Consider the following 22,132-nt stretch of genomic DNA (forward strand, 5'->3'; position numbering starts at 1 on the left):
TTCTCAACTGGCCTACCTGGTTAAATAAAGGTGAAATAGATTTTTTTTAAAGGAACCTTACCAAGCCCATACCATCCAATAATCTGGTCTCCAGCTTGACATTTCTGGGCTCGCACATTTTCCCAGCCAGAAGAATCTCAAACACTACTGGCAAAGTTAAATCAGGCAGTGCAAGTTACTGGCCTGGGTGTTAACATAGCACAGCAACTGAGATCACTTACTAGTGCAACCCAGGTTCAAACTTCTGCTGCCCAACTGGCATAGCAAGCTAGAACAAAATATCATCCCAGTAATACTGAACGTTTTGAGAAACCTCCAAAGAATTTTCTGACTTAAAAATGCTCTGCTCAGTTTGCTTTTGGTTTTTGCTTGGAATATGATTTTTTTTTACCTAGCTGCTGAGATTAGGGCTGGTGGGGGGCCTGGCCGGCAGGGCCGTAGCTGTTTAGCTAGCATGACTAATGCCGGGCATACTCAACATAGTTGTGAACATAGCTGGTGGGCAGACTGAGATTGCTGGTAACATTGGACCACTCCAGTTTCAGATGCTAAAGCAATCCCAAATGGGTTTCCCGCTTTGTCATTGTATACTGAAACTGCTGAAAAAGCATCACACCATTCTGAAAATCAATGCATGCTTTCAGTCTGACTTGCACTAATTGCAGAAATAGACACATTACGGACTTTGACCTATTTAAAGAAAAGCTATCTGTTTTTTAAGTCCGGTTTTCACTTCTAGGAAAAGCATTACTGTACTGTTATTTACATGTATTCATCCAGTCTACAAAAAATGTGATTGTATTTGATTTTGTGTGTTTCAGCTGACTTTGGAGACTTCAATTGTTATGATTCGCAGGAGTTTCTTCAGAAGTTTGTGCTGTTTCCTATCGTAAGAAGTTTTATTTATTTTTGACTTGCAGCTCAAAGTTAATGTTTTACGTCATGTTCATGAATGCACAATGTCATCTGTGTTTCCCCATCTCTTTACAGGGATGGATCCAGGATGAGAGAGTACTGGAAGAGGCCACTCAGAGGGTGGCTCTGCTTTACCAGAACTACAGGTGAGAAACCTTCAGATGTTCATCCGCCTGATTTTTCCATCCGTGGAAAAGAAGACATGCCTTTCATTCTCCACAGAACCCCCCCTTCATATCTCCTGAGGCTGACATACACAGTGCCTTTAATTGATTCCAGGTTCCATACATGCATTGGGCAGTCCATGGTGCATCTATCTTATCTGTCCCCAATTAGCAGGCCCGCCAGGGTTCCTCGGCTGTTATTTACAGTCAGGTAGATAGATGAAAAGGCCCGAGCTGGGGCTGGCCTGGCACTAAGCCTGCACACTCCCAGTCCAAGGCCAGCTGGTTTTCATCCCCCCCTATCCCTTCATCCCTCCATCCCAACCTGCAGGTTTCCAGCCTTCTGCTCATCCCCCATATGGGCTGTCTGGATAGATGGATAGCTGGAAAGAGCTGTTTAGATTCATACCTTGGCCCTGGCTACAGGGGAGGTAGGTGTCAGTGGGTTCTGAAGGTGAGAGGTGAGGAGTTGACACTTGCCTTGATGTTGGTCTGTATGAAATGGTTTCACTGCATTGTGTGTCAAACGAGGTGCAGTGAGACAGATGAACTGAAGATGGAGGTGATGGGGGATAGAACATAGCAGCAGCTGATCATGCTGGTTGTTGAACTAGACTGACACCGGTTCAGTTTGCTGAGATGAAAGGTGTGAATATGCCATCAATTCTGTTTCAGAATGTGACCACGGTGTGTCTTTGTACTCTCTGTTTGTGCTGGTTAATGGATGCTGGTATCTCCGTGTCTGCCTGCGTTGGAAATGTATATGGTTTATGTTAACTTCTATTGCCATATGTGTGTTTCTCTCAGGGGGTTGCCTGCCCGAGAGGCTGAGGTGTTGTACATGCAGGAGGTGGAGAAGATGGAGGGCTATGGCCAGGAGAGTACCCCAGCTAAGGTGAACAACTACACCAAACTACAGTAACTGCTCCCCCAAAGCCTCACTGCACTACTCCATTGCTATATCAAATACAATTTGTCATATGCGCCGAATACAGCAGGTGTAGACTTTACCATGAAATGCTTACATACGAGCCCTTTCCCAACAATGCAGAGTTAAAAATAATAAAAAATTGGCTAAATAAAAAAGGAAATTGTAACACAATAAAATACGATAACGAGGCAAGGAGTACCATTACCAAGTCAATGTGCAGGGGTACGAGGTAATTGAGGTATTATGTAAAGTACCAGTCAAAAGTTTGAACACCTACTCATTCCAGGGTTTTTCTTTATTTTTACTATTTTCTACATTGCAGAATAATAGTGAGGACATCAAAACTATGAAATAACACATGGAATCATGTAACCAAAAGTGTTCAATCAAAATGTATTTTATATTTCAGGTTCTTCAAAGTAGCCACCCTTTGCCCTAATGACAGCGTTGCACACTCTTGGCATTCTCTCAACCAGCTTCATGAGGTAGTCACCTGGAATGCATTTCAATTAACAGGTGTGCTATGTTTTAAAAGTACATTTGTGGAATTTCTTTCCTTAATGCGTTTGAGACAAAAAGTTGTGTTGTGACAAGGTAGGGGTGGTATACAGAAGATAGCCCTATTTGCTAAAAGACCAAGTCCATATTATGGCAAGAACAGCTCAAATAAGCAAAGAGAAACAACAGTGCATCATTACTTTAAGTCAGTCAATCCAGAACATTTCTATAACTTTGAAAGTTTCTTCAAGTGCAGTCGCAAAAACCATTAGGCACTATGATGAAACTGGCTCTCATGAGGACCCCCACAGGAATGGAAGACCCAGAGTTGCCTCTGCTGCAAGGACAAGTTCATTAGAGTTAACGGCACCTCAGATTTCAGCCCAAATAAATGCGAGTAACAGACACATCTCAACATCAACTGTTCAGATGAGACTGCGTGAATCAGGCCTTCATGGTCAAATTGCTGCAAATAAACCACTACTAAAGGACACCAATAAGAAGAGACTTGCTTGGGCCAAGAAACACGAGCGATGGGCATTAGACAGGTGGAAATCTGTCCTTTGGTCTGATGAATCCAAATCTGAGATTTTTGGTTCCAACCATCATGTCTTTGTGAGACGCAGAGTAGGTGAACGGAAACATGGAGGTGTGGGGGTGCTTTGCTGTTGACACTGTCAATGATTTATTTAGAATTCAAGGCACACAACCAACATGGCTACCACAGCATTCTTCAGCGATACACCATTCCATCTGGTTTGCGCTTAGTGGGACTATCATTTGTTTTTCAAAGGTACAATTACCCAAAACACACGTCCAGACTGTGTAAGGGCTATTTGACCCAGAAGGAGAGTGATTGAGTGCTGCATCAGATGACCTGGCTTCCACAAGTACCTGACCTTAACCCAATTGAGATGGTTTGGATTGAGTTGGACCACAGAGTGAAGGAAAGCAGACAACAAGTGCTCAGCATATGTGGGAACTCCTTCAACACTGTTGAAAAGCATTCCTCATGAAGCTGGTTGAGAGAATGCCAAGAGTGAACAAAGCTGCCATTAAGGCAAAGGGTGGGTACATTGAAGAATCTCAAATATAAAATATATTTTATAACACTTATTTGGTTACTACATGATTCCATATGTGTTATTTCATAGTTTTGATGTCTTCACTATTATTCTACAATGTAGAAAATAGTAAAAAAAATAAAGAAAAACCTTGAATGAGTAGGTGTGTCCAAACTTTTGACTGGTACTGTATATGTAGATAGGTGTAAAAGTGACTGGGCAATCAGGATAGATAATATTATGTCATTTAAAAAAATTTTTTTTTAACTAGGCAAGTCAGTTAAGAACAAATTCTTATTTACAATTTACTCACATTCACGGCCGGTTGTGATCCAGCCTGGATTCGAACCAGGGTGTCTGTAGTGATGCCTCAAGCACTGAGATGCAGTGCCTTAGACCGCTGCGTCACTCGGGACCCCAGCCTATAGACGGAGACAATCAACAGAGTAGCAGCAGTGTATGTGAAAGTGTGTGTGTGGCATCAATATTTATGTGTTAGAGTGTCAGTGTAGTGTGTGTGGGTAATGTGCATAGAGTCAGTGCAAAAATAAAAAGTGGGGTCAATGCAAATGGTCTGGGTAGCTACTTCATTAACTGTTCAGCAGTTATGGCGTAGGGATAGAAGTTTTTCAGGAGCCTTTGCGTCCCAGGCGCGCCGGTACCGCTTGCCATGCAGTAGCAGAGAGAACAGTCTATGACTTGGGTGGCTGTAGTCTTTGATAATTTTTAGGGCGTTCCTCTGACAGCGCCTCGTATAGAAGTCCTGGATGGCAGGAAGCTCGGCCCCAGTGATGTGGACCATGATAGGTCCTTAGTGATGTGGACACCAAGGAACTTGAAGATCTCGACCTGCTCGACGTGAATGGGGGCATGCTCGGCCCTCCGTTTCCTGTAGTCCACGATCAGCTCCTTTTGTCTTGCTGACGTTGAGGGAGAGGTCTCACTGCCATAGCCTATAGGGAGGAGTTCAGAGACCTGTCTCATCGTCGTCATTGATCCCCAGTTCTAATGATTTTCTGTCAATACCTCTATTTGAACTGGATCAAGGAACAAATTCTTTTTCAGTTAAAAATCTGCAGATTCTGGTGCTGATATTCTGGAATATATTCATAAAAGGATGAATGTAGACCACTCAGCACACACAGAACAAACAGGGCTCTGTGAGGTCCCCATTTTTCATTAGCTATAGGTCTTCAATCGATTCTTCTTTTCTATTTCCATTCCCACAGGACAGCCAAGGCACTGATATCCTCCTTGGGGCCTGCCTGGACGGCATCTTTGTCAAGCGCAAAAACGGAAGGCCACCCCTTGTATTCAAGTAAGGCTGGAAAGAATAGTTTATTTTTAAGCATAATAAAAATGTTTGTTGCTAATACCCCAGTCCTGCAGTATGATCTGCCTCTAAATATGAGCTGTCTGAATGAATCATGTCTGGTATTTGTGTGTCTGAAGCCTGTAGCAATGACTCTGCATATTGAGTCTGGTTCAGTCCACAGCTAGCTAGCTACTATTCTTAGATGGCGTGGAGGTCTCTTGCTATTTTCAGATGTGATGTTCAATAAATAGGGCCAGGGGAGTTCCTGACCATGTGACCTGGCAAGGAGAAACTAGGCCTCGGGTCACATCATCAGGAAAACCTCCTGACATTCTATCAGTGTTTCCCAATTCCTGTACCCCCAACAACACATGTTTTTGTTGAAGGCCCTGAAACTCACCTGATTCAACTCATAGGGGGTTGATTATTAGTTCACAATTTGTATCATGTTTGCTGTTGGGGTAATTGAGTTGGGAAAGACTAATCTATATAATAACTGAAATCTTTAATTTTACCAAGAGGAAGTCTCATTTTGTGTAGAATATCCTAGTCTAAATGCTACTAGCAGTGTTGAATGTAGACACAACTCTTACTATTGAATCAGATATGGTTTCTATTTACGTCACTACCCTCCCACAGTCCAGTTCTAAATGTGACCACTGCCATACCACTGCCTCATGCTCTCACCCCTCTCTATTTTAATTGGCTGTGTAGGTGGAATGAAATTAACAACATGACTCACAATAAGTCCTTCTTTGCCCTGGAGCTGGCCAACAAAGAGGAGAGCGTGCAGTTCTAGACCGTGAGTCTCAAACCACCACCACCACATACTGCAATGATCCTCTTCCCATTAAACACATGGTCCTTTAATCACACAGTGCATGCTGTGGGAATGTGTATTGACTCTTCAAGGTAAACACGCATGTATGTGTGCTTGTATGGTGGTAACTAAGTCCCATGCCTATAGGGTCAACAACCGCTGGCTAAAGCCCCATCCAGTTTGTTAGCAGTTTGATGTTATTCTTTATTAACACAGACCCCAAAGCAAATCAGGGGGAGTGAAATCAATTCATTTGAGAAGGACAGATCATAGATGTTATGCTGGGAGGTAGATGGTCATTCTCCCCTGTCCTCAGTGATGCTCTCAAGTGATTTTCTCCTGTGATTATCTCTCCAGAACAAAGGGACAGGAGGTAGTTTATAACCCAGCCCTAGCCTGTGGTTGACCAATTTAGAAGTCCTTGCAGTACAACTGGGCCAATGGTCAAATAACAAGTATCCTATTTCAGAGTCAATATATAGACAAATTCCTCCCATGTCTCTGACCCATTGATAAATAATTCCCTATTACAGAAAAAACACTATTTCCATTGATCGTTAATTCTATTGACTTCTCGTCCACATGACCTTGTGTACTCTGTCTCTGCGTTGTGTATTTATCTTCAAAATATTCATAGAAGTTGTATTTGGGTTGGTGAATAAGTAGTGGACCACCACCTGTCCAGTGTACTGAATGTCTGAAATTGTAAATGCTTTCTTTCCCCTCTACAGGAAGACATGGAAACCTCCAAATACGTGTGCAGGATGTGTCTGGCCAGGCACAAGTTTTACAAGATTAACAAGAGCAGCCTGTAAGTGTGTCTCTCTCTTAATGAGTCTAGCCCAGTTCCTGTGTATGTGGAACTCTCTTTGTGTGTGTGTGCTCTCCTCATTCCTGTCCCCTCTTCTCTCCAGAAAGGAGTCTGACCCCCATTCGCCTTCTGAGGGCTCCCAGGAGTCCATTCTCACTCTCTCCATTCCTCTCTTTCCTTTTCTGCCTTGTAACAACGCTGTCCGCAGCCACCCGCCTACAATACAGGTCTCCTCAGAGAGCCAACACCCTCCCCTAAAAACCATCCAGAGCCTCCAAAACACCCTAGCTACATTTAAATGACGTGCACCAATAATCACCAATCCTCTCCTCACCACTTTTGAAACATTTTGTGTTTGGGCGAAAAACGTAAAACGGAGTTCTCTCCTGGATACTGCTCCTGTCTTTCATTGCGATGGAGGGAGATTTCATTTAACAGAGAAGAGTTGATCTGAGCTATTCAGCCGAGTCCTTTTCAACTTCAAAGAAAGCCTTTTTTGTTTTTTTCTACCTGTTTGTTTCATTGTTGTTTTTATGTTCCTGTTCTAAGCCAAACCCAGCCTACTGCTGTGAACCCAGTGCACCGGCGATCCTCCACCAGGATGTCTCTGGTATCCCGGCAGTGAAACACAAACACACATATGCTTTCTCTCTAAAACACACGCCCGCCCTCTGATCTATGGCCTGTGAAACGCAGCACATGACAAACGTCACAGTCCCTGGCCAGCTCTTCAGCACACTATTAGATTTGTGTGTAATTCCAATCTGTTGGGCTGCATTAAGATCATGTCTGAAGTAACTGAATGCTGTTGTTTGATCCCTCTCTGTGCAGCCTAAGCCCCCGGCCTGCATGATGCCCCCGCCACAGATGCCCTACAATGGCCACTTCACTGAGCCTTACACATCCTCACAAGGTACTTATAGAGTCTGACCTCACCAAGATCACTGGTGTTTCACCCAAATTGAATCTTTATTTGAGCTTAGTCATGCAACAGTGGTAGGCAGAAGCAGGCGCGTAAACATTCATTCAAACAGCACTTTCGTGCGTTTTGACAGCAGCTCTTCGTTGTGTTTCAAGCATTGAGCTGTTTATGACTTCAAGCCTATCAACTCCCGAGGTGAGGCTGGTGTGACCGAAGTGAAATGGCTAGCTAGTTAGTGTGCGCTATCTAGAGGGACGGAAGCTATACTGTTTCACTGGTAATACTAAAGTGCCTATAAGAACATCCAATAGTCAAAGGTTAATGAAATACAAATGGTATAGAGGGAAATAGTTCTATAATTCCTATAATAACTACAACCTAAATCTTCTTACCTGGGAATATTGAAGACTCATGTTAAAATGAACCACCAGCTTTCATATGTTCTCATGTTCTGAACAAGGAACTGAAACGTTTACTTTCTTCTCCAACACTTTGTTTTTGCATTATTTAAACCAAATTGAACATGTTTCATTATTTACTTGAGGCTAAATTGATTTTATTGATGTATTATATTAAGTTCAAATAAGTGTTAATTCAGTATTGTTGTAATTGTCATTATTATCGGCTTTTTTATCTGCTTTTTTGGTCCTCCAATAATTGGTATCGGCGTTCATAATCATAAATCATAATCGGTCGACCTCTAGTCCTAATACTGTAGTTCTAACATGACCTTTTGTCTTATCTCGCTCCTATCTCTCAGACTACCTGTACATGAACAGTCAGCATGGCTAGTACTCCCAGACCCAGCCTGGACCGCTCACCACTCGAGTACGGCAACAGTGGCGTTGTGAACGGCAGCGTGTACAGCGCCCACAGCACCAGCTCCCTCACCAACCCCCAGCACTACATGCAGCCCTCGCCCATGTCCTCCAACCCCTCCATCACAGGAAGTAACATCACCCGACCTGACTATGTGCCCTCGCACCGCCACAGCGCTCTCATCCCCCCCTCCTACCGCGCCACCCCGGACTACAATACAGTCATGAGGCAGAAGAACCAGGGAGGAGGGATGGTGCACGCCCACGAGCACCGCCAGAGCCTCTCCATGAGGAACCTGAACATTGGGAACTCGTACGCCTACAGCAGGCCGGACCCCCTGGTCTACAGCCTGCCTGAGATCAGAGGAGAGCATGGTGGAGGAGGAACGCACCACTACCCTTTCCACCTCAATTCCAGCTTCCACAGCCCCTCCCCATACTCCTACCCCACGAAGAGGAGGCCGGTGGCGGGGGCGGTCAGTGTGCCCGAGCTGATCAACGTCCGGCTGCAGCAGGCGCAGGAGTACCCTGCGGCCAATATCATGAGGACCCAGGTGTACCGCCCTCCACCCCTCTACTCATACGGTACCCACCCGTGGCCCGCTAACAGCACGCCAGCCCTGTCTCACCACCTGTACGTAAGCAGCAGCAACCCGGACTTGATCACCATGCGGCGCGTGCACCACTCTGTCCAGACCTTCCAGGAGGACAGCCTGCCTGTAGCCCACTCCCTGCAGGAGGTATCTGAACCCCTGTTCATGGCTGGACCCCCACAACACCACCCCCACCAACAAAACGCACACAAACGCAACTCCATTGAGATCGCCAGCCTGGCTTACAGCCTGGAGGGCATGAGGGTCAATGACACCCCCCTTCTGGTCCCGCATGGACCCTCCTCAAGCTCCCAGCTCAAAGTATTCCTGGAGCGGACCAAGTCAGAGGACGGGGGAGAGGGGAAGGAGCACGTGCGCTACGGCCACAAGAAGTCCCTGTCGGACGCCACCATGTTGGTGCACAGCAGTGAGGAGGAGGAGTTTGAGGATGAGAGCGGACACCACACCCCCCAATCCCATGATGCACTATAGTCTAGGTTTGACCCGCAGCAGCTTCTAACCAATCTGGGCCAGATTCCCTTGGAGCCCCCGCCCGCATATCCCATTGGCTCCCCCCTTGACACTGTCTTGTCTGGCATCCCGGCCTATCAGATGCACGCACTGATCCAGGAGGCGGAGCCGGTGTACCTGTTGGCGCATGGGCAGCCTGTCAGGATGGTTCCCTCTGTGTCTGACGGTGACATCAGTGGGTAGAACAAACAGAAGGCCAAGAAGGACTTCATCAAGAAGAGGCCCGTGTCAGACGTTCCTGCTGGGAAGAACCCCATCGATGGCCTGCCTCCTGCCGTGAGACTTGCCCCCTCTCTTCCGCCATAGTAGCTCCAGTTTCCGCTGCCTCACTCGCTGTGTAGTGTAGTTTTTTAAAAGTACATTTATTTACAATATTTGTCTAGAGGTGTCAGTGTGTATTTCGTAGTTCAAGGAACAGCTGTTACCCAATCTTCATGTCATGGAGACTTCTTAATTTCTTTGTCAGTTAAGATATTTTTTTCCTCATAGCTAAAATGTCTGACATTTGAATGATCTTCTCATTTACACCACAATGTCACACAACACGTATTGGAATGTCCCAAAGGCCATTTCAACCAATATCAAACACTCTCTGTTGGTCAGGTGACTTAACATGTGACAGGAATGTGGCTGGCGACCGCAATAGCTGGTCCGGTAGCATTCCACGGAAAGGCATAACCAGGCTATGTCGTTTCTGTCCTTCCCCCTCATCTCCCTCTCTGACACTGCCAACTTCACTCACTCTCTCTCTGTCCTCTGTAACACCAGGGCATGAAGAAGCGGGTTGAGCTGAAGAAGATGGGTCCTCTGAAGGTGGCAGCCCTCAACGGCCTGACCCTGTCCAGGCTGCCACTGCACGAAGGGGGCAAGGAGAAGCCCGAGACCTCCAACGACGAGAGGGTAGGCACTGGCATTGTTCTAGACTGGTGTTGTCCCTTTAACACTGTTTGCTAAATGGGGTTTATTTTATGCTTCGTTTTAGGAGGAACCTCTTCAACATTTCTTGTGTGTTTTGTTTTGCAGCTAGGTGGTTTTGTAACCACCTATGCTCAGAGGCCCTGTGGTATTTTACATGAACAGTATTATAGAGAAGGTTTGTTCTAGGGGTGGATACTGCAATGTTTTCTGTAGAATCTAGACATTGATACTGCGTTACATTTGCAGAGTTTGTGATTTGATTGCCAAACAGAATAGCAGGCATACAGAGTAATGTTTTATCCAAATGTTATTGTCTTGCATCTATTAAAGAACATACGACTTAGTTAATGGAGCTCAAAACAGTATGTTATATAAAACAGAACAAAAAGGTGTTGAATGGTAGTGATGAAATAGAACAGTTCTACCAGGATAATATTGTCCTACTTTTTTTATATCGGTTTTAGTTGAAACTCCTGAATGTGTTAGTTGGTGCACCATTTGTTTGTTCAATCAGAATTCAGATACTGCTACGCTGTTTCCAGCTATTGTTAACTCAAAATGACACAACGACTAGGTTCCAGTTTAACAACGTTTACTTGACCGTATTACCACTAAACATAGTCGCCATCACACTCCAGGCCAGGTCCATCTCCAGTGACACTTCTTCGCAGGCGTACTAATCAGAGTGATAGCACTGTAATAACAGCAATGTAGGGGACCTTAACAGCTGTCAGGAAAATGTACTTTATTTCTTGCAGAGTTACTCACAACACTGTAGCATTTCAATCATTTTATACCTACCGGAACAATTCCAGGTCTCTGTCATTAACCCTTGTCTGTGTGTCTCTCTCAGTGTAAGGAGCTGCAGCAGCGTATGGAGCAGGGCATGGTGTTCCAGGAGTACGAGCAGGTGGCCAAGCGGCGTCCGGCAGGCGACTGCAGCATCGCCCAGCTTCCCGAGAGTGGCGAGAGGAACCGCTTCCAGGACGTGCTGCCCTACGACGACACGCGTGTGGAGCTGGTGCCCAGCAAGGAGAACAACACTGGCTACATCAACGCCTCGCACATCAGGGTAATGGACACACTAACACCCTTTTCACAGTACCATGCCGACCCGAACCCGACCATGCTGGCTTGGATATTTTCTCCCTGCCTCCCCGTCTTTTCCTGCATGGTTCCAGCATTTTATGGTGAATGCGTAACTAGTCCAGAGTCGTATGGCTTTGCTCGGCTCCATAGTGCGAACCAACCCAGTGAACCGATGGTGATAGCTAGAAACACCATGGTAGCCTAAATAATGGCCTGCCCAGTATTTTTATACACAACCCTAAGCATGATGGGATGTTAATTGTTTAATTAAGTCAGGAACCACACCTGTATGGAATAGAGGTCGACCGATTATGATTTTTCAACGCTGATACAGATTATATGGAGGACCAAAAAAAGCTGATACCGATTTAATCAGACAATAAAAAATAAAAAAAGTATTTGTAATAATGACAATTACAACAATACTGAATGAACACTTATTTTAACTTAATATAATACATCAATAAAATCTATTTAGCCTCAAATAAATAATGAAACATGTTCAATTTGGTTTAAATAATGAAAAATCAAAGTGTTGGAGAAGAAAGTAAAAGTGCAATATGTGTCATGTAAGAAAGCTAACGTTTCAGTTCCTTGCTCAGAACATGAGAACATATGAAAGCTGGTGGTTCCTTTTAACATGAGTCTTCAATATTCCCAGGTAAGAAGTTTTAGGTTGTAGTTATTATAGGAATTATAGGACTATTTCTCTCCATACCATTTGTATTTCATTAACCTTTGACTATTGGATGTTCTTATAGGCACTTTAGTATTGCCAGTGTAACAGTATAGCTTCCATCCCTCTCCTCGCTCCTACCTGGGCTCGAACCAGGAACACAACGACAACAGCCACCCTCGAAGCGGCGTTACCCATCGCTCCACAAAAGCCGCGGCCCTTGCAGAGCAAGGGGAATAACTACTCCAAGTCTCAGAGCGAGTGACGTTTGAAACGCTATTAGCGCGCACCACTCTAACTAGCTAGCCATTTCAGATCGGTTACATGAGCCTAATCTCGGGAGTTGATAGGCTTGAAGTCATAAACAGCTGCTGGCAAACGCAGGAAAGTGCTGTTTGAATGAATGCTTACGAGCCTGCTGGTGCCTACCACCGCTCAGTCAGACTGCTCTATCAAATCAGACTTAGTTAAAACATGATAACACACAGAAATATGAGCCTTAGGTCATTAATATGGTCGAATCTGGAAACTCATCTCGAAAACAAGACGTTTATGCTTTCAGTGAAATACGGAACCGTTCTGTATTTTATCTAATGGGTGGCATCCATATGTCTAAATATAGCTGTTATATTGCACAACCACCAATGTTATGTCATAATTACGTAAAATTCTGGCAAATTAGGCGGCCCAAACTGTTGCATATATCAAATCAAATTTATTTGTCACATACACATGGTTAGCAGATGTTAATGCGAGTGTAGCGAAATGCTTGTGCTTCTAGTTCCGACAATGCAGTAATAACCAACGAGTAATCTAACCTAACAATTCCAAGACTATTACCTTATACACACAAGTGTAAAGGGATAAAGAATATGTACATAAAGATATATGAAAGAGTGATGGTACAGAACTATACACTGACTCTGCGTGCAATGAACGCAAGAGAAGTGACACAATTTCACCTGGTTAATATGGCCTGCTAACCTGGATTTCTTTTAGCTAAATATGCAGGTTTAAAAATATATACTTCTGTGTATTGATTTTAAGAAAGGCATTGATGTTTATGGTTAGGTACACATTGTAGCAATGATACGCACTGCATTGATTATATTCAACGCAGGACACGCTAGATAAACTAGTAATATCATCAAACATGTGTTGTTAACTAGTGATTATGATTGATTCTTTTTTATAAGATACGTTTAATGCTAGCTAGCAACTTACCTTGGCTTACTGCATTCGCGTAACAGGCAGGCTCCTCGTGGAGTGCATTGAGAGTCAGGTGGTTAGAGCGTTGGACTAGTTAACTGTAAGGTCACAAGATTGAATCCCCCGAGCTGACAAGGTGAAAATTTGTCGTTCTGCCCCTGATCAAGGCAGTTAACCCACCGTTCCTAGGCCTTCATTGAAAATAAGAATGTGTTCTTAACTGACTTGCCTAGTTAAATAAAGATGAAATAACGGTGTAAAAAAAAAAAAACGGTGTCCAAAGATACTGATTTCCGATTGTTATGAAAACTTGAAATCGGCCCTAATTAATCGGTGGACCTCTAGTATGGAAGCACCTGCTTTCAATATACTTTGTATCCCTTATTTACTTGTGTTTCCATTATTTCGGAAGTTACCTGTACATACACCATACATTTATGAATGTCTTTGCTCTAGTGCAGTGTTTCCCAGGTTAGGGTTAACTTCCCAGAAATGCCTCCTCTCCGCTTGTTCTTCATTCCAGATGACTGCTGATGGCTTTGGACTTTATGCAGTCATTGTCGCTTTGATAAGCATTTTAAATAGTGAGTCAGGATGTTTTCAGCACTGTTATTTATATGACTGATCAACATAAATGTCAGGTTCACTCTTCAGCAGAAATATATAGTGAGCAATATGTTTGGAACATCAAATCCCAATCAAATCAGTGTTGAATTGCAATACATATAGAATTGTGAGCAGTGTAATACGTATCCGCACCTAAGTATCGTGCTAATATCGTATTGTGATTTGCATGCAATGAATGAGATGTTTCTGCATTTCATTTTCAATACATTTTCTAAAATGTTTCCAAACATGGTATTACTAGATGGAATTACTAGTGTAGATGGGTGAGATTACATTTTTTATCCATTTTGAATTCAGGCTGTAACACATGTGGATTCAGTCAAGGGGTTTGAATACATTCTGAAGGCACTATAAATGCTTTTACAGTGGTTGAGGTCACTTATAACCATCTCTCCTCTGGCGTTTCCTAGATCATGGTGGGCGGAGACGAGTGGAGGTACATCGCCTCCCAAGGCCCTCTCTCCAACACCTGTCAGGACTTCTGGCAAATGGTGTGGGAGCAGGGCGTGGCCATCATTGCCATGGTTACAGCTGAAGAGGTGTGTGTGTGTGTGTGTTACACTGGACTTTATTATGTCTGTATGTCCATGGTGTGTTACTGTTATTGCATGACCTCAGATCTAGGATACTGCCCTGTAAGCAATAACATTACCCTTTGACGCTGGCAAACCTTTGGCCTCTAACCCCTTTGCAGGAGGGTGGCAGGGAAAAGAGTTTCTGCTACTGGCCACGGCTCGGCTCCCGCCACAACACAGTGACGTACGGACACTTTAAGATCACCACACGCTTCAGGATGGACTCAGGCTGCTACGCCACCACAGGCTTGATGATAAAACACGTGCTGACGGGCCAGGAGCACACTGTGTGGCACCTGCAGTACACAGACTGGCCCGACCACGGCTGCCCTGAGGACTTCAAGGGCTTCCTCTGTGAGTGGATCAGTTGGAGTAACGTGTATTCAAACCAGGAAGTCCCTTTAAGAAATCTCTATTCCAAGGGAGAGCAGGTCAAGAAGGCAGTTCCAGTCAAAGTTAAATGAGTGTTCAGTGATAAATTGAGATTGTGTTGTAAAAGCCTATTTTTATTTAGTCCGGTTAATAGAATCAATCATTCTCTTATTTAAATGTTTTCCCCAGCGTACCTGGAGGAGATCCAGTCAGTGAGGAGACACACCAACAGCACCAGCGACCCAAAGAACACCAACCTGCCTGTGCTGGTCCACTGTAGTGCTGGAGTGGGCCGCTCCGGGGTGGTCATCCTCTCTGAGGTCATGATCGCCTGTCTGGAACACAACGAGGTAAACACCTAATTAACGTCTACATGTATATTACAGTACTGGGCTATGTAGAAGGCCTAAAAATGAATAAGGTCGCCAGGAGTGAACCCTAGTCTATTTCATCAGGAATGTAGGTAGGCATTGATCACCTCTCACCACAGTTTAGATCAATAGGCCCATTAACCAATCCAATAACATACTCCTTTTGTAAACCCCTGTCTGTGGCCTGTTTCCACCTCTTTCCTCCAGATGCTGGACATCCCGACTGTTCTCAACATGCTCCGGCAGCAGCGTATGATGATGGTGCAGACCATCTCTCAATACAGCTTCATTTACAAAGTTCTAATCCAGTTCCTCCGCAACTCCAGGCTTATCTAAGTGCAAACCTCAGCCCCACTCAAACATTTGTTTTGGGGCACGAGGTACCAATATTCTCCAAGTTTCCTCAATGCTCATGCCAAACTTTAGTGCGTTGGAGCAACTGTGGCCTCTGGCTCCAAAAAGGGCGGTGCTAGCAGATGGCCCTTTTTCAAAGTGTTAATGGAGGTGAGACTGCAACCTGAGGAAAGGATCACAGGACTTTGTGTGTGTCCCTCTCAAACAGTATTATTGAGATTTCACTGTGGAGTTTTTACACTAAACGATTACTGACATGAAACGCAGCACTTTTTCAGTACAGTACCTAGCTGTATATAGTGAAACCATGTTGAAGTTGCAATTCGAATCTAAATCTGATTTTTGCATATCAGTATAATTACAGATCCATTTTTTGGTCGATTTTTCCGATGTGCACACTGGATGATGTTTTTTACAATGAAGGACTTGAATAATGTTTTGATTTAGAATTTAGAAGGAACTTAAAATCACTCTTGATTACATTGGACTGCGGTTGTCTGCTTGACCATGGAAGATGACAAAGATTTCATTTTTAAAATGAAATCTATCTTCGGTGCAGTGCACTTGCATCTGAGGAGTGTAGAAGTGTTGCCATGTTCCCCCTGTGGTGGTTTAGGATTTCTCCTTTGCTCTTCTATTTGACCTAGTAATAGGCCTGACACAGACCATTATTTTGATTCACAAGAGGAGTTCATTTTATGATGTTGCCCACATGGTACCAAAAAACCCACTTTGGGGAAACCTGGGTCTTTGTAACCAAAGAGCTGTAGTCATTCAATAGCCACACACATGTTGAGTTTTTAAGCTTGATTATCTAAATATGATACATCGTAAGAATAACTTTGTTTACATATCGGGGGGAAAAGAATACTTGTATTATTTTAACATACACACACCAAATTATGAAACGCAAGCATTGGATTTTTGAATTCCGTAAAGTAACAGTGGAAGAGGTGAAAAGCCACCAGGGTCTGCCAACTTGGATGGAAAATTACTGAGGATAATAGTGGACGATATTGCCACATCTTCAATTTAAGCCTACTAGAAAGTGTGCCCTCAGGCCTGGAGGGAAGCAAAAGTTATTTCCCTACCTAAGAATAGTAAAGCCCCCTTTACTGGCTCAAATAGCTGACCAATCAGCCTGTTACCAACCATTAGTAAATGGTTGAAAAAAAATGTGTTTGACCAGGTACAATGCTATTTTACAGTAAACAAATTGACAAGACTGTCAGCACTCTTATAGGGAACAAGCACAGCACTTATACAAATGACTAATTGGCTGAGAGAAATTGTTGGGGCTGTTTTGATAGATTTCAGTGTGGCTTTTGACATAGATCATAGTCTGTTGCTGTTCAAACGTGTTTTGGCTTTACACCCCTTGCTATATTGTGGATAGAGTTACCTGTCCCAACAAAACACACAGAGTTATTTAATGGAAGCCTATCCAACAAAATCCAGGTAAAATCAGGAATTTCCCAGGGTAGCTGTCTATGCCCTTTTTACTTTTTTCAATCTTTACTAATGACATGCCACTGGCTTTGAGGACAGCCAGTGTGGCCATGTATGGGATGACTATAAACGTCAGCTACCACAGCGAATGAAATGACAGCAACACTTAACAAAGACCTGCAGTTAATTTCAGAATGGGTGGCAAGGAATAAGTCCTAAATATTTCAAAAACTAAAGGCATTGTATTTGGGACAAATCATTCACTAAACCTCAACTAACTATTGTAATGAATAATGTGGAAATTGAGCAAGTTGAGGTGACTAAACTGCTTGGAGTAACCCTGGATTGTAAATGGTCATGGTCAAAACATTGATACAACAGGAACTAAGATGGTGAGAAGTCTGTCTATAATAAAGCACAGCTCTGCATTCTTGTGTGCAACCATGGGGCAAAACGGATGAGGTTGGCTTAGATTGTTGACATGCAAACTATATTTTGTCTTCCAATGTTTATTGAAAACATAAATACATTTGCACAATGACCACTTGTCTCAAATACATCATTACAGTTGTTGGTTAGCTAGTGAATTTGAGCTGTATTAGCATTGACATGAATTCAGTCAAAACACCTCAAAACAAGACATGGTATCAATAACCGGAAACAAGCCACTTACGATTTCCCACATGGTAGTTTCTTGTGATTCTTGCTAGCAATCTGGCCATCCAGAATCACAAAAACAGGCTGACTTCTGCCCCATGGATGTGTGCGCATAGTTTTCATGACATCGTTAGCCAACCCATCTATGGAGACATAACATGCAATTTGAGCTACTCCAGGAAGTGACTTTGCAGACTAGCTCAGTGCTGTCTCCCTCATTGAGTAACTCAAGCTGCCATTAGCAACAAAATTATCCTTAACTTATTGTATGCAATTTAAAAATAATCAGTTTAAGATCATACATCGAGCGTATTAGAAGCAATTGTTGGTATCATGAAAGACTTCAAAAAAGTGCTTTATTTACACGAAGATCACAAAGACATTTTTCCATTCACTATTGTGGGGGATACTGTTTTCGGCTAACAAAGCCTGCAGTACCGCAGTCGGCCTTGAACTCCTCTAGTCCACCTACAAATGCTTATCCAAGATGTTACACTGAACATTAGGCCTTATTTGATTGATATTCTTGAAGAGGAACAGTCCCTTTAACATTGAAATGGATGAAACGGAAAATAATATTTATTCCATATAGTACTACACTTGAAGTGGCTCACACATACTGTGCCCTAAGTACATGCCATTCTAGCCATAGTACCTGAATAGTACTATGGGGATTGTTTTGAAGGTGCAGTTGAAATGAATTGCTTTCAGAGTTTCAGAAAGTGTATGGACTGTCATTGATTTCCTTATGAGGACCATCTAGTAGAGCAGGAATGACCGCCAGTTGCCGATCTCTGATATAGGCCCATCTGGAGAAAATCATCTGCAATCATCTTCTTATAAACCATACATCAGATTCACTCCAGGCATGGTGCCATGAAATTTGTTATGTAAACCATATGTGTATGTCCTTAGAAGCTGTGTGAATATAAAGTCTCTGCAGCCTTAGATGGCGGCACTATAGATGTCATTGGCATCAGTGGATACTAGAGCAATAACTTGATCAAGTAGAGTTTGTCTCATGCAAATGAATGCAAAATATATATACAGTGTATTTAGAACCCTTGACTTTTTCCACATTGTTACTATACAGCCTTATTCTAAAATGGATTAAATTGTGTGTGTCCCCTAATCATTCTACACACAATACCCCATAATGACAAAGCAAAAACAGGTTTTTAGAAATGTGTGCAAATTTACACTGGATATTTTATTTGGGAAAATGAGAACAGAATTCCTGCTGCTTGCGCATTCAGCTGATCTATAAAGATGGATAAACTCAATACATTAAGTAATGGTTTTAAGAATGATTACCTAGACTAAACTTCACTTGCATCATCCTTGTGGTATTGAGAGATTAACATGGTAATGCTTTCACTGATTGTCATGTAGGAAAGGAGTGCTTGCTTTGTTATCCAACTGATTTGTGTCCTTACTGTCATCCTGTGTTTTATTGTTCATTGCTACTAGCAGCTATAGTTTATTTTTGTGATCTCTGGAACTCAGATCATATATATCCTGCCACCCACTGTACATATAGGAAACTGCATTTACTCATCATCAGGGTCACCTCAGCACCAGATAGGACCTAGTTCGGGAAAAGTTAATCTAGGGACCCCAAGTGGTGCACGTTTTTTCCCTAGCACCACACAGCTGATTTAAATAATCAAAATGTGATGAGTTCATTATTTAAAATCAGCTGTGTAGTGCTCGGGCAAAAAACTAAAAGTGCACCCCTTGGGAAACAGAGATAATGTAAGTGACGGTACAGCCATCTAACACCATATCACTTTTATGCCATATACAATACATGATAATGTAGCTTCTGTTATTTCAAGTGCTATGAATAGCCTAAGTAAATAAATCAGGAGTTTTGTAAAAAAAAAAAAAAAAAAAAAAAACATACACAAGAGGGGATGGAGAAGAGGGGATGGAGAAGAGGGGATGGAGATATTCAGAAAGGAAGAGGTATAGAGTAAGCAATAGTAAAATAGGCTTTGAAAAAATTATCTTCCTGAATCCTAAGCAGTGGCATAAAGTACTTTAGCACTTGAATGTATTTTTACTTAAGTATCTGTACTTTAATATTTATATTTTTGACAACTTTTACCTCATTCCTAAAGAATATTTACTTTACTCATTTTCCTTGCTACCCAAAAGTACTTACATTGGTCCATTCAGGCACTTAAAGAGAACATCCCTGGTTATCCCGACTGCCTCTGATCTGGCAGACTCACTAAACACACATGCTTTGTTTGTAAATGATGGAGTGTTGGCGTGTGCCCATGGTTATCCAGGTCTGTGCCCAAACAATTCGAGCTTCTACTTTTAAAAATCCACCTTTCCAGAAACAAGTCTCTCACCGTTGCCGCTTGTTATACACCCCCCAGCTGTGCCCTGGACACCATATATGAATTGATCGCACCCCATCACTGTAAAGTCCATGGAGAATAAGAACACCTCCCAGCTGCCCACTGCACTGAAGATAGGAAACACTGTCACCACCGATAAATCCACTATAATTGAGAATTTCAATAAGCATTTTTCTACGGCTGGCCATGCTTTCCACCTGGCTACCCCTACCCCGGTCAACAGCACTGCACCCCCCACTAGAGGTCGACTGATTATGATTTTTCAACGCCGATACCGATTATTGGAGGATCAAAAAAGCCAATACCGATTAATCTGACGATTCTTTTTGTAATTTATTTGTAATAATGACAATTACAACAATACTGAATGAACACTTATTTTAACTTAATATAATACACCAATAAAATCAATTTAGCCTCAAGTAAATAATGAAACATGTTTAAATAATGCAAAAACAAAGTGTTGGAGAAGAAAGTAAAAGTGCAATATATGCTATGTAAGAAAGCTAACGTTTTAGTTCCTTGCTCAGAACATGAGAACATATGAAAGCTGGTGGTTCCTTTTAACATGAGTCTTCAAAATTCCCAAGTAAGAAGTTTTAGGTTGTAGTTATTTTTGGAATTATAGGACTATTTCCCTCTATACCATTTGGATTTCATTAACCTTTGACTATTAGATGTTCTTATAGGCACTTTAGTATTGCCAGTGTAACAGTATAGCTTCCGTCCCTCTCCTCACTCCTCCCTGGGCTCGAACCAGCAACACAACGACAACAGCCATCATCGAAGCAGCGTTACCCATGCAGAGCAAGGGAAACAACCACAGGCTCAGCAAGTGAAGTTTGAAACGCTATTAGCATTCGCTAACTAGCTAGCCATTTCACTTCGGTTACAACAGCCTCATCTCGGGAGTTGATAGGCTTGAAGTCATAAACAGCGCAATGCTTGACGCACAATGAAGAGCTGCTGGCAAAACGCACGAAAGTGCTGTTTGAATGAATGTTTACGCTCCTGCTTCTGCCTACCACCGCTCAGTCAGATACTTGTATGCTCAGTCAGATTATATGCAACGCAGGACACGCTAGATAATATCTAGTAATATCATCAACCATGTGTAGTTAACCAGTGATTATGATTGATTGTTTTTTATAAGATAAGTTTAATGCTAGCTAGCAACTTACCTTGGCTTACTGCATTCGCGTAACAGGCATGCTCCTTGTGGAGTGCAACGAGAGAGAGGCAGGTCTTTATTGCGTTGGACTACTTAACTGTAAGGTTGCAAGATTGGGTCCCCCGAGCTGACAAGGTGAAAATGTGTCGTTCAGGGAGGCAGTTAACCCACCTTTCCTAGGCAGTCATTGAAAATAAGAATGCGTTCTTAAACTGACTTGCCTAGTTAAATAAAGGTATAAAAATATATATTTAAAAAATACAGATTTCCGATTATGAAAACTTGAAATCGGCCATTCCGATTAATCGGTTAACCTCTACTCCCCACAGCAACTCGCCCAAGCCTTTCCCATTTCTCCTTCTCCCAAATCCAGTCAGCTGATGTTCTGAAAGAGCTGCAAAATCTGGACCCCTACAAATCAGCCGGGCTAGACAATTTGGACCCTTTCTTTCTAAAATGATCTGCCGAAATTGTTGCCACCCCTATCACTAGCCTGTTCAACCTCGTGTCGTCTGAGATTCCCAAAGATTGGAAAGCAGCTGCGCTCATCCCCCTCTTCAAAGGGGAGACACTCGACCCAAACTGCTACAGACCTATATCTATCCCACCCTGCCTTTCTAAGGTCTTCGAAGTCAACAAAAAAGTCAACAAACAGATTACCGACCATTTCGAATCCCACCATACCTTCTCCGCTATGCAATCTGGTTTCAGAGCTGGTCATGGGTGCACCTCAGCCACGCTCAAGGTCCTAAATTATATCTTAACCGCCATTGATAAGAAACAATACTGTGCAGCCGTATTCATTGACCTGACCAAGGCTTTCGACTCTGTCAAACACCACATCCTCATCGGCAGACTCGACAGCCTTGGTTTCTCAAATGATTGCCTCGCCTGGTTCACCAACTACTTC

The 22,132-nt window shown here is 43.0% G+C and overlaps 1 pseudogene; it reads left to right on the plus strand.

The window, feature by feature from the left end:
• Positions 1–16,053, plus strand: part of LOC112256783 — a 29,165-nt pseudogene extending 13,112 nt beyond the window's left edge.
• The last annotated feature ends 6,079 nt before the right edge of the window (positions 16,054–22,132 follow it).

The sequence above is a fragment of the Oncorhynchus tshawytscha genome, linkage group LG08 (assembly GCF_018296145.1).
Source record: "Oncorhynchus tshawytscha isolate Ot180627B linkage group LG08, Otsh_v2.0, whole genome shotgun sequence".
In the NCBI taxonomy this organism is placed as follows: Eukaryota; Metazoa; Chordata; class Actinopteri; order Salmoniformes; family Salmonidae; genus Oncorhynchus; species Oncorhynchus tshawytscha.